Genomic DNA, 15,020 nt, shown 5'->3' on the forward strand with positions numbered 1-15,020 from the left:
TCATGTTGAGGTTGAGGTCAGATCAGATCCATCAGAGCATGTTTGGATGAAGAAGCGACATCAGTGACCTCATAAGTGGACAAAAATGTCCTTTGTCCATTTTCACTTCCTGTGGGTGGAGCCTCCATACATGAACACATGAATACATGAAGACATGAAGACATGAATACATGAACACATGAAGACATGAATACATGAATTGACATGACTACATAAACAGTGTTTAACATGCTTGACATTCCTCTTCTGTTGCAGCGTTGTTGCTGCACGCGTGACACTTTTCTAGCAGGACAGATGGGCCATTGAAGTTAGCCCCGCCCCTTCTGCCTGCAGCTGCATTACGCAATCAAAGCAAAGGTGTGGGACGCTCAGAATGTTCTAGAGCACGGCTGGCCAAAGTGCCGCCCGGGGGCCATTTTCTGACAACAATATTAATATTGGACAAGAACACGTCAAAAAGTGGAATATAAGAAGAAAAAGGTCAAATGTAAAAAGTGTAATAACACAAAGCTGCTTTGTTTTTGTCTTTCAAATATACCGTATTTTCCGCACTATAAGGCGCACCTAAAAACCACAAACTTTCTCAAAAGCTGACAGTGCGCCTTATAACCCGGTGCGCTTTATATATGGATAAACATTAAGATTCATTTTCATAAAGTTTAGGTCTCGCAACTTCGGTAAACAGCCGCCATCTTTTTTCCCCGTAGAAGAAGCGCGCGGTGCATGCTGGGATATGTGACGTTTCATTTCCATTTGTGTGTTTATGTAAAGACCCCAAAATGGCTCCTATTAAGTGTGTTGTCTGTCTAATTATAAATAATGCAGACGAGGCGTGTTAACTGAGTTCTCAACGTTTACTCACAGCGTGCTCATAACCACATTCTAACTGCCAGCATACAACAACGCTTCTCAGGGCTACCGCGCATGCTCGTAACTATCGTTGCATGCTGGGTAGTGTAGTTGTTATATTTGCTAGCTCATAACAGCACATTGAGAGACACGCTGACACGCTTAATTCAATACTCGCCGTCATTCCGGGTGGATTGACAAAAGACCTCCAGCCGCTAGATATTGGTGTCAACAGGGCATTCGAAGCTAGACTGCTAACTGCGTGGGAACAATGGATGACAGAAGGCGAACACACCTTCACTAAGACGAGGAGGCAGCGCCAGACGACGCCAACATCTGCCAGTGGATCGTAAATTTGCCCAACTTTTCACTTCGGACACCGAAGACGAAGGATTTACGAATGAAGAATAACTTTAGAAAGTGAGCGCTATGTTTATTTTGTGTGTTGTGACATTAACGTTCGAGCAACATTATGTTGCTATTGCTCTGCACTATTTTGAATTTTACTATGTTTGTGATTGCACATTTGCGTACATTTTGGGAGTGAACAGAGTTGTTAGAACGCTGGTTTTTAATATATTATTAAAGTTTGACTGACCTATCTGACTGTTTTTTTGACATTCCCTTTAGCGCAGCGTAGGCGCGGCTTATAGTCCGGGGCGGCTTATTGGTGGACAAAGTTATGAAATATGCCATTCATTGAAGGTGCGGCTAATAATCCGGTGCGCCTTATAGTGCAGAAAATACGGTAATAAGAAAATAAAACACAAACAAATAAAAACTGATCAATCTGACGTTGATCAAGAGACTGAAGCGCTGAAAGTAAATATCATCTGTTCATTAGAAAAATAAAAAACACGCTACAGCACTGTTTGTATCGCACATGATATCACACACAAGTAAACACTTGCTTGTATCGCACATGATATCACACACAAGTAAACACTTGCTTGTATCGCACATGATATCACACACAAGTAAACACTTGCTTGTATCGCACATGATATCACACACAAGTAAACACCTGCTTGTATCGCACATGATATCACACACAAGTAAACACTTGCTTGTATCGCACATGATATCACACACAAGTAAACACCTGCTTGTATCACACATGATATCACACACAAGTAAACACTTGCTTGTATCGCACATGATATCACACACAAGTAAACACTCTGCTTGTATCACACACAAGTAAACACTCTGTTTGTCTCGCACATGCTATCACACACAAGTAAACATTATGCTTGTGTCACACATGATATCACACACAAGTAAACACTCTGCTTGTATCGCACGTGATATCACACACAAGTAAACACCCTGCGGGACAGCTTGTATCGCACATGATATCACACACAGGTAAACATGCAGAAGGACTTCTTGTATCACACATGATATCACACACAAGTAAACACTCTGCAGTATCACACATGATATCACACGCAACAACAACAACAAACTGCTAACTTAGTTTGAAGTTAGCAACAACAACAACAAATTGCTAACTTAGTTTGACGTTAGCAACAACAACAACAACAACAAATTGCTAACTTAGTTTGAAGTTAACAACAACAACAACACCATGTTTGCTTTTTCAGTATGTGGCCCCTGCTGGGAAACCTTTAGACACTCCTAAACTAAAATATTATTAGCTTTTGAAATACAAATAAAACATACTTCAAATAAAAAAGTAGAGTTTAAAAAATAAAATAATACTAACATATGAATTATTTTGAAAAACAACATAGTAAAGACTGTTAAATGTGTAACTGATCATTAATATTTATGTACAGGCAGAATATTTGACACCTATATTATTATTATTAGTATTCTATTCTTAAATGGAGAAACAACAGTAAACATGTAAAGAAACATAAAATCGGTATCTTTTTTCAGCATTTAAAAAAACAAAACAAACAAATTATATATATATATATATATATATATATATATATATATATATATATATATATATATATATATATATATATATATATATGTATGTGTATTTATGTATATAGAGGTGGCGACTTGTCCAGGGTGTACCCCGCCTTCCGCCCGATTGCAGCTGAGATAGGCTCCAGCACCCCCCGCAACCCCGAAAGGGACAAGCAGTACAAAATGGCTGGATGGACAACAAGCATAATAAAGACTGTTAAATGAGTTATTAATGGATAAATATTACAAATAAATATTTGTGTACAGGACACAACTTTTGACAAACAAGTTATGTTGAAGTGTTTGAACTAATAATAAACTCAATCACTTATAATAATAGACTTGGTCACTTGTAATAATAAATAATAATATATTTAGTCACCAATAAAATAAAGCTGACATAATATCTGTTCTTACATTTAAAAATCTAAATCAATACGGGGAAAAGTTTGGACACCCCTACACTAAACTATGAAAAGTCTTCATATTTTGATATTGGAGCAAAAAGATGTGATATCGGCGGTGTTGATACTTCAGTATCACACGTGTACCCCATGGGGGCTTGTCAATGAACCCCCCACCCCCATTCCATGATGCACCCTGGGACTTCTCCTTGGCACATTTGCAATTCATTAGGGGGGGCAGGGGGGGCATCAGCATCACAAACACACTGCTGCTTTTGTCATGACAACACACACACACACACACACATGCACACACACACACACACACACACACACACACACACACACACACACACACTTCTGCAGGTAGGAACATGTAAGAAGACCCTCCCCTCCCCCAACAAAACACTTGAAATTGTGACATGAAGCAAGTCTGACAAAACATGTGTGGAGGACATGATGTGTGTACAAACATGCTGACCCTTGGTCACTATACACACACACACACACACACACACACACACACACACACACACACACACACACACACACACACACACACACACACACACACACACACACACACACTTACACAAGTACAAACTACAAAAGCAGTGAAGTTGTCAGGTTGTGTAAATGTTAAATAAAAAGAGAATACAACAAATCCTTTTCAACTTATATTCAATTGAATAGACTGCAAAGACAAGATATTTCATGTTCACACTGACAAACTTTGTTATTTCTTGCAAATATTCATGAACTTAGAATTGAATGGCAGCAACACATTGCAAAAAATAATTATTACTACTGTGTTACATGGCCTTTCCTTTTAACAACACTCAATAAAGGTTTGGGAACTGAGGAGACATTTTTGAAGTGGAATTATTTCCCATTTTTGCTTGATGTACAGCTTAAGTTGTTCAACAGTCTCCCTTCTCATATTTTAGCCTTCACACATTTTCAATGTCTGGACTACAGGCAGGCCAGTCTAGTACCCGCACTCTTTTACTTTGAAGCCACGCTGTTGTAACACGTGGCTTGGCCTTGTCTTGCTGAAATAAGCAGGGGCGTCCATGATAACGTTGCTTGGATGGCAACATATGTTGCTCCAAAAGCTGTATGTACCTTTCAGCATTAATGGTGCCTTCACAGATGTGTAAGTTACCCATGTCTTGGGCACTAATACACCCCCATACCATCACACATGCTGCCTTTTACACTTTCACACTAGAACAGTCCCCATGCTTCTTTTCCTCTTCAACATCCACAGTCTCCAAAAACAATTTGAAATGTGAGACCTCAGAACACTTTTCCACTTTGCATCAGTCCATCTTAGATGAGCTCGGGCCCAGCAAAGCGTTTCTGGGTGTTGTTGATAAATGGCTTTGGCTTTGCATAGTAGAGTTGTAACTTGCACTTACAGATGTAGCGACCAAATGTAGTTACTGACAGTGGTTTTCTGAAGTGTTCCTGAGCCCATGTGGTGATATCCTTTACACACTAGTGTCACTTTTTGATGAGGGATCCAAGGTGTGTAATATCATGGCTTACGTGCAGTGATTTCTCCACATTCTCTGAACCTTTTGATGATATTACGGAGCGTAGATGGTGAAATCCCTAAATTCCTTGTTGAGAAATGTTGTTCTTAAACAATTTGCTCAGGCATTTGTTGACAAAGTGGTGACCCTCGCCCCGTCCTTGTTTGTGAATGACTGAGCATTTCATGGAAATACTCAATCATGGCACCCACCTGTTCCCAATTAGCCTGTTCACCTGTGGGATGTTCCAAATAAGTCTTTGATGAGCATTCCTCAACTTTCTCACTCTTTTTTGCCACTTGTGCCAGCTTTTTTGAAACATGTTGCAGGCATCAAATTCCAAATGAGCTAATATTTGCCAAAAAGAAGAAAGTTTGTCAGTGTGAACATGAAATATCTTGTCTTTGCAGTCTATTCAATTGAATATAAGTTGAAAAGGATTTGTTGTATTCTCTTTTTATTTAACATTTACACAACCTGACAACTTCACTGCTTTTGTATGAAGTAAATGAACTTACTTTGTGAGAGTCCGTGTAAAGTAAAGACTGAGCGTTAGAGAAGATCCTTCCTGCAGGGTCGGTGTGAAGAAGAAGGATGTTTCCTCCACTCTTCACTCTTGTAAATGACCCCCACACCCCTCCCACAATGCCACTCTCCCCCCCCCCTCCAATGTTCCCTCCCTGGTCTGCTCCCTAATTGCCAGGAGTAGAAAACACCAAAATAAGAACCCTGACAGAAGGAGTCCCTCGCACTAAGCTCCTCCCTCTCGGACCCCCAGGAAGCTCCAGCGTCCCCTCAAGGGCAAGAAGAGAGTAGTGTGTGTGTGTGTGTGTGTGTGTGTGTGTGTGTGTGTGTGTGACTGACCGGGGGATGGCTGGCTGTTGTCATGGCAGCAGCGGTGGTCACGTGACAATGGCGTCGGCGCCGGAGGAGGAAGACCACGTCCGCAGTGCGAGGAGACGAACGCTGAGGAAAACACAAGACAAAAAAAGGTGTGGATGCTGAAGAAGAACTGAAACGCTGACAGGATGTGGAAAACTGTTTGAATAGTTTGACTGAGTATCATAAAGCATGACTTTCAGGTGGAAACATACAAAATTAGCAAAAAAAACATTGGCATGCTAATATAAGAGACATTTGCGTACTTCAAAGATGGTGCCAAGTGTCAAAATTCATGATTCTTAGGTCCAAACATAAAAAATAGCTAAAAAACTAGCAAAAAACATTAGCATGCTAACATAAGAGACATTTGCGTACTTCAAAGTTGGCGCCAGGTATCAAAATTCATGATTTTTAGGTTTAAACATAAAAAATTGCTAAAAAGCTAGCAAAAAAAACATTAGCATGCTAACATACAAGACATTCGCATACTTCAAAGATGGCGCCAAGTATCAACATTTATGATTTTTAGGTCTAAACATTGAAAAAAATGCTAAAAAGCTAGCAAAAAATGTTAGCATACTAACGTTCTCGCAGATATGCTATCAGTTAAAATGCATTAGCATACTTGCTCAAAGTCCTGAGTATCACAAAACATGATTTTTAGGTTAAAACACCAAAAAATTACTAAAAAGCTAGCAAAAACATTAGTATGCTAACACTGGCATCCTAATGTAAAACGCAATAGCATACTTCAAAAATGGTACCAACTATCAAAATCATGATTTTTAGGTACAAACACAAAAAAAAGGGCTAAAAAGCTATGAAAAAAATGTTAGCATGCTAAACCTGGCATCCTAACATAAAACACATTTGCATACTTCAAAGATGGAAGTATCAAAATTCATGATTTTTAGGTCTAAACATAAAAAAATTGTTAAAACACGTTAATTGTTAGCATACTTGCTCGACAGCTCGGAGTATCATAAACTATGAGTTTTAGGTGGAAACAGACAAAATTAGCCAAAAAAGCTGACAAAAAAATGTTACAACGTTGGCATGCTAACATAATAGACATTAGCATACTTCAAAAGATGGCGCAAAGTGTCATAATTGAGGATTTTTAGGTGTAAACATCAAAAATAGCTACAAAGCTAGCCAAAATGTTTAGCATGCTAACGTTCTCACAGATATGCTAACAGTTAACGTGTGTTAATTGTTAGCATACTTGCTCGACAGCTCGGAGTATCACAAACTATGAGTTTTAGGTGGAAACTAACAAAATTAGCCAAAAAAGCCGACAAAAATGTTACAACGTTGGCATGCTAACAGAAATTTGCATACTTCAAAAAATGGCGCCAAGTATCAAAATGTATGGTTTTTAGGTCGAAACATAAAAAAATATCTAAAAGCTAGCAAAAAAATGTTAGCATGCTAACGTTCTCACAGATCAGTTAACGTGCAGTAACTGTTAGCATACTTGCTCGACAGCTCGGAGTATCATAAAACATTATTTGTAGGTGGAAACATACCAAATTAGCTACAAGCTAGCTAAAAACATTAGCAGAGTAACTTAAGAGACATTCGCCAAATATCAAAATTCATGATTTTTAAGTCTAAACATAAAAAAAATTGCTAAAAAGCTAGCAAAAAATGTTAGCATGCTAACGTTCTTACACATATACTATCAGTAGGTTAACTGTTAGCATACATGCTCGACTGCTATGAGTATCAAAAAACATGATTTGTAGATGTAAACACACAAAGTAGCTAGCAAGAAACAGTGTGCTAAGGTAGCATGCTAATATCAGAGACAATTAAATACTTCAAACGTGGTGCCAACTATCAAAATTCAGGATTTTTAGGTCCAAACACAAAACATTTGCTAAAAAGCTATGAAAAAAAAGTTAGCATGCTAAATCTGGCATGCTAACATAAGAGACATTCGCACACTTCAAAGATATAACAGATGCCAAGTATCAAAATTCAGGATTTTTATGTCCAAACATAAAAAATAGCTAAAAAGCTAGCAAAAAATGTTAGCATGCTAACATTCTTGCAGATAAGCTAACATTTAACGTGCGTTAACTGTTAGCATACAGAAATATTATTCAAACTAAAAATATATTTTTCCACGATCATACATTTCTGAAAAAGCTCCATGGAGCCACTAGGGTGGCGCTAAAGGTCTAATGTGTCCATGGTCTAACATGTCCATGGTCTAACGTGTCCATGGTCTAACGTGTCCATGGTCTAATGTGTCCATGGTCTAACATGTCCATGGTCTAACATGTCCATGGTCTAATGTGTCCATGGTCTAATGTGTCCATGGTCTAATGTGTCCATGGTCTTATGTGTCCATGGTCTAACGTGTCCATGGTCTAATGTGTCCATGGTCTAATGTGTCCATGGTCTAACATGTCCATGGTCTAATGTGTCCATGGTCTTATGTGTCCATGGTCTAACGTGTCCATGGTCTAATGTGTCCATGGTCTAATGTGTCCATGGTCTAACATGTCCATGGTCTAATGTGTCCATGGTCTAATGTGTCCATGGTCTAACATGTCCATGGTCTAATGTGTCCATGGTCTAACGTGTCCATGGTCTAAAGTGTCCATGGTCTAACGTGTCCATGGTCTAACGCAGGGGTGTCAAACTCAAATACAGAGTGGGCCAAAATGTAAAAGTGAAGAAAGCCGCGGGCCAAGCTTGAACTAATTGACCTTTTTTAATAGACCCAAACAAGTTTTGCATTGAATCTTGAACAAGCAAGGCTTATATAACTTTATAGTGACATGCAAAATACAGTTTATAATAATAATAATAATAATTAAAAAATATCAATGGCATATGAAATACAATTTAAATACAAATTGAATGCCTCTTTTCTATTTGCAGCCTTCTGAGGTAAATATCAACATGAACTTTTTCCACAGGCTAATAAATTAGAAACTAAAATAACAATGAATAAAGCAACCATTCAGGACTTTAAAGTGCTCAGTTTGCAACACACTGATCTAATGTGATGTGCCCAAGCCAGATACCTGACATCTTTTCTTGGATGCTAGTTCATTAATGTCGGGGCTCAGGCTTTGAGCTGAGGCAACCTTCATTATCCAACCAAGGTGATTTCAAAAAGTAGTCCTTAAATGCAATGCCACTATTCCTGGAGTCCAAAATGTCAAATAGTTTTCCTTCAGCGTGTACAACAACAACAACAACAACAACAACAACAACAAGAAGTTGCCTGCCAGCTAACAAAAAGATCAGCAAACATTGAAGGCAAAAGTACTATTTTTATTTTGGAATAAAAATTCATCTCAATTCCTTCATTGTCTTATTTGTGTTTATTGTTGATGTTTTTGTCCTACTTCCTGTTTCATGAGGCGGAACAGCACCTTCTGCTGGTCGCTGCCAAGTACTGCACTCCTTTTTGCCTCCACAGCACACTTTTTCTGCAGCTACTTTCCAATTGACCAAGTGGAGGGATCCACCTCATACATATATATCATTTATATATTGACCAAGTGGAGGGATCCACCTCATACATATATATTTATATATTGACCAAGTGGAGGGATCCACCTCATACATATATATTTATATATTGACCAAGTGGAGGGATCCACCTCATACATATATATTGATATATTGACCAAGTGGAGGGATCCACCTCATACATATATATTTATGTATTGACCAAGTGGAGGGATCCACCTCATACACATATATTGATATATTGACCAAGTGGAGGGATCCACCTCATACATATATATTGATATATTGACCAAGTGGAGGGATCCACCTCATACATATATATTTATATATTGACCAAGTGGAGGGATCCACCTCATACATATATATTGATATATTGACCAAGTGGAGGGATCCACCTCATACATATATATTGATATATTGACCAAGTGGAGGGATCCACCTTATACATATATGTTTATATATTGACCAAGTGGAGGGATCCACCTCATACATATATGTTTATATATTGACCAAGTGGAGGGATCCACCTCATACATATATATTCATATATTGACCAAGTGGAGGGATCCACCTCATACATATATATTTATATATTGATCAAGTGGAGGGATCCACCTCATACATATATATTTATATATTGACCAAGTGGAGGGATCCACCTCATACATATATATTGATATATTGACCAAGTGGCTTGTGCAGCCCTTTGAGACACTTGTGATTTAGGGCTATATAAATAAACATTGATTGATTGATTGATTGATATCATTTATATTCATTATTTGTCAAAGAGACGTTGTTGTTAATAAGTTAAAGGTGTTTAAAGATAATACAAGCATGTTTAACACATATAGTTAATATTGTTAACAAGTTAAAGGTGTTTAAAGATAATAAAAGCATGTTTAACACATATAGTTAATATTGTTAACAAGTTAAAGGTGTTTAAAGATAATACAAGCATGTTTAACACATATAGTTAATATTGTTAACAAGTTAAAGGTGTTTAAAGATAATACAAGCATGTTTAACACATATAGTTAATATTGTTAACAAGTTAAAGGTGTTTAAAGATAATACAAGCATGTTTAACACATATAGTTAATATTGTTAACAAGTTAAAGGTGTTTAAAGATAATACAAGCATGTTTAACACATATAGTTAATATTGTTAACAAGTTAAAGGTGTTTAAAGATAATACAAGCATGTTTAACACATATAGTTAATATTGTTAACAAGTTAAAGGTGTTTAAAGATAATACAAGCATGTTTAACACATAATTATTCTGCACACAACATCACATAATTACATTGTGAAAAGATTATTTAAAAAATTTGTGGGGAAGTTATAAAAAAAAATCACATGTACATAAATTCTGACAGCCTTTGTTGATGCACCTTTGAAGAGGTGTCCAAAATACAAGTTGGTATCCAAAATACAAGTTGGTGTGAAAAATCCAAGTAGTGGGCCAAGTGTGGCCGGCCCACATCATCAGTTGGGCCCGTGAGACGTCATGAGTTTAATGAGGAGGAATCATTCTAATAATCTGACAAAATTGATGCTGCTAATTTAACACATTTTGCTTCAGCATTTAGCACTTCATTTGAGCATTTAGCTTTAGCATTTGGCTTTAACATTTACCTCCAACATTTAGCTCCAACATTTAGCGTTATCATTTAGATTTAGATGTAACATTTAGCTGTATCTTTCTCCTTTAGCTTTAGCATTTACCTATATCATGTACCTTTAGCATTTAGCTTTAATGTTAGCATTTAGCTTTATCATTTAGCTAACGTACATGTGATGGTAAAAGCTAACAAACAAAACAAGTTCCAGATCATTCAAAGACAATTTCTCTTGGTTTACGGACTGAACGTGCATGTTTTTATCAACCGAAGACAATTTAGAACCTTGCGAGTGTGTTTCCGTAAGGGTGAAGGAAAATTCAAGTCTTGGACAGACCTAAATGTAGGTTTTAGGTGCTGACTGCAGACAATGAATGCAAAGAGCTGTTTGAGTGGCAGCTTAAAGGGGCTGAGGCTGATGAAAAGACGAGTGAACATGAAAGCGGTGTTGCAGCCAGGAAGAGAGATCATTAGCTCTTTGCCTCTCAAGAGTCCACATCAAACACATGGGAGAGGTTTGGAATTCAGAGGAAGACACACTAACCTCCTAAGATGTCTCACCAACTCTGCTTAGCACTTCTACTACTAGTACTACTACTAGTACTACTAGTCTTGAGTTTAATAAATAACTTTACAAGGAATGCATTCTTTTTAAATATAATGACAATAAATAGGCTACAAGAGGACATCACGTGTAACTCGACTTTTAATAATAGTCTGAGTGGATGCATCCGCAACATTTACTTATATGACCCAATACAAACAACCTTCCCTAGTCATGGTGCAAAAACAAAAACAAATGCAACCGACACAAAAAGTCAAAACACAACACAACCTGCTCACTGAACTTTGTGGACGTTAGGAAAAATGTCCATGCTTCATTAAAAAAATCTAAATTACACCAATTTTAATTAATTGCAAGTCGAGATGGGAAAAATGTCAAACTCTCTCCACACTTATCCATGTTATGCATGTTATACATGTTATACGTGTTATACATGTAATACATGTTATACATGTTATACATGTTATACATGTTATACATGTTATACATGTTATACATGTTATCCATGTTATACATGTTATACATGTTATCCATGTTATACATGTTATACATGTTATACATGTTATCCATGTTATACATGTTATACATGTTATCCATGTTATACATGTTATGCATGTTATCCATGTTATACATGTTATCCATGTTATACATGTTATACATGTTATACATGTTATACATGTTATACATGTTATACATGTTATACATGTTATCCATGTTATACATGTTATGCATGTTATCCATGTTATACATGTTATACATGTCAGTGTTTTTCAACCTTTTTTGAGGCAAGGCAGGTTTTTTTCATTAAAAAAATCCCGCAGGCACACCACCAGCAGAACACCTTAAAAAATGAAAACTCCACCAGGTCGTCGTGCCTTATTTTGAGTCTGTTGGTGTTTTTCTGTGTAATGCTTTAGTTTTTGTCTTGCGCTGTTATTCTGGTGGCCCTTCCTGTTTTGTTGGTGTTTTCCTTTGAGCGCTATTCCCCGCACCTGCTTTGTGTTAGCAAGCACGGCTATTTAAGCTGTTGCTATCCTTCTTTGTGTGGACATTGTTGATTGTCATGTCACGTACGGACGTACTTTGTGGACGCCGTAAGTTTTTGCTGTCGTCCAGCATTCTGTTTCTGCTTACTTTGTAGCCAGTTCAGTTTCACTTTTGTTTTGCATAGCCATCCCTATGCTTCTTTGCCCTTTCCTTTTGTTCATTTTTGGTTTAAGCATTACATACCTTTTTACCTGCACACTGCCTCCCGCTGTGCTCTGCATATTGGGATCACAACAAACCGTCCTTGTCTCACATTCCGACTTTTACAAAGCAATGAACTACGTGCTGACATGGAGTATTACATGGTTACCCTGCTGAGCACAGACACTAAGTAACGCCACATTATTTGCAGATTACACTGCAAAAAGTCAGTGTTCAAAAACAAAAATACAAAAATGAGGGGTATTTTACTTGAACTAAGCAAAATGATCTGCCAATAGAACAAGAAAATTTGGCTTGTCAAGACTTTCCAAAACAAGTAAAATTAGCTAACTTCAATGAACCCAAAAATACCTTAAAATAAGTATATTCTCACTAATAACAAGTGTACTACTATATGAGTACCTATTTTCTATTGTTTCACTGAAAATAAAACAGCATTTGGCTGTCATCTGTTTTAATTATGAGACACAATTGTGTCAAAGTCATGATTTATTATTATTTCATGCTTGAAGTAAGAAATGATGACTTTAAAAAAGTAGTTTTCTACTTGTGAGTGTTGATGACACAGCTTTGATATTCTAGTTTCAGTTTTACTCAATATAGCTCATCACATCTCTAATATCTTACTGAGATCATTTAGGAGCAAAACACTTAAAACAAGTAAAACACTCTAACATCAAATCTGCTTAGTGAGAAGAATGATCTTATCAGACAGAAAATAAGCAAATATCAGCCTTATTTGACATATTTACTCTTACTTAGATTTCACTTTTTGCAGTGTTTAATTATTGATTTGGTGAAGTCGCATAATTTCCCACGGCACACCAGACAATATTTCACAGCACACGAGTGTGCCGCGGCACAGTGGTTGAAAAACACTGATCTATGTTATCCATGTTATCCATGATATCCATATATACTACCCACTTCTCCAAAGTGGGCTGGCTCAGGGTGGAGGACAGAGTCAAACAACTTGCACTGAGCCTGGTCTATAAAATCCGCTACACCTCCCTGATACCCAAGTACATGTCAAACCACTTCCTTAACGTAAATGAGCGCCATAACCACAACACCAGGGGGAGCTCCACTAACCACGTTAAACCCAGATTCCCATCTAACAAAGGTCTTAACTCATTCTCCTTCTATGCCACATCAATATGGAATGCACTCCCAACAGGTGTAAAAGAAAGGGCATCTCTATCCTCCTTCAAAACCGCACTAGAAGAACATCTCCAGGCAACTTCAACCCTAAACTAACACCCTCCCTTCCACATCCCACCTCCCCGGATTGTAAATAATTAAATGTAAATAATCAAATGTATATACTTGTTCTTATACTATCTGATCTCTCTCTCTGTGTCCACTACTTGCTGTACATATCCTACCAAGTCACACCTACACTCTTTCAATGTCCATTTCTCTGATGATGCAATTGTTGATGACTGAAGTGATGATATCAACCAAACTTGATTGGCTCTTACATGCACTCTGAATACTCACTGCTGATTGGCTGTTACATGCACGCTGAATACGCGACTGAAGTAGCCCAGGTCTAAGGCCACAATTAAACGTAGCTAATGAGTTTTCTAAATGATAAAAAGAAGAAGAGTTGAACTTCTTCTCCACTTGTGAAACATGATCAAAGCGGGCTGCCAGTGAACAGTTTGACCCTGGAACAGACCATCTCTTTTACTGCATGAGTGACGACTTTCGTGGAGGTTCTGTGGATGTGGCAGCACCACAACACGCAGGTGAGCTCACCTGCTAACAAACACACACACACACACACACACACACACCAGCACGCCAACAAGCACGCGCGCGCACACACGCACGCAGGCGCGCGCACACACACACACACGGAGCACATGACTTTGCAAAATGCAACAATTTCTCGCAGGCCGAGCACCTTCGGCAATGACGTCACGGGTTTTCCACGCGTGTTGCGATGAAGCAAACGGCTGACTGGTGAACGGATGAACGAACGAGACGACGTCGACCTTGTCCACGCTGCGTGTCATCAACTAATTGATGGCGGCCACGCGCGCGCGCACGCACGTTCGTCAAGCCACTTCCGGGTGCACCTACCTCTCACCGTCCACGTCGGCCGGTGTCCACCATCGTGACATTGAAGCCGCAAAGTGGCGTCGCCGTGTTGTTTTTTCCCACGCAGAAGCGGGAGGAGGAGGAGGAGAAAGGGGGCGGAGCCTTAAAGAAAAGACGCCTGCTATTGGACGCGGCGCCAGTCATTGAAGTCAAACAGCCAATCAGCGTCCATCCAACTCCAGCCTGTTGGATTTACTGCTGATCGATGATCGATGATCCATGATCGATGATCGATGAGCAAACACAAGAAGATCGATCGCTCATTTTTAGAAGGCAGCAAGCTGCAGTGTGGCATCCTATTATATCAACATGTCATTTAATTAACTTCATATTATATATTAAAACATGTCATTCAATTAATTCATATTATATATTAAAACATGTCATTTAATGGCTAATCA

General features: G+C 38.2%; 1 protein-coding gene across 1 annotated transcript in view; it reads right to left on the reverse strand.

Moving 5' to 3' along the window:
• Positions 1–14,684, reverse strand: part of LOC133614311 (rho guanine nucleotide exchange factor TIAM1-like) — a 91,883-nt gene extending 77,199 nt beyond the window's left edge. Inside the window, exons 1-2 of the mRNA XM_061972163.1 lie at positions 14,602–14,684; positions 5,603–5,704 (exon numbers count right to left, since the gene is read on the reverse strand). The gene's annotated coding sequence lies outside the window, so the exon portion shown is untranslated. The remainder of the gene's footprint in view (positions 1–5,602; positions 5,705–14,601) is intronic.
• Between the last annotated feature and the right edge of the window lie 336 nt (positions 14,685–15,020).

Source organism: Nerophis lumbriciformis, linkage group LG17 (assembly GCF_033978685.3).
Source record: "Nerophis lumbriciformis linkage group LG17, RoL_Nlum_v2.1, whole genome shotgun sequence".
In the NCBI taxonomy this organism is placed as follows: domain Eukaryota; kingdom Metazoa; phylum Chordata; class Actinopteri; order Syngnathiformes; family Syngnathidae; genus Nerophis; species Nerophis lumbriciformis.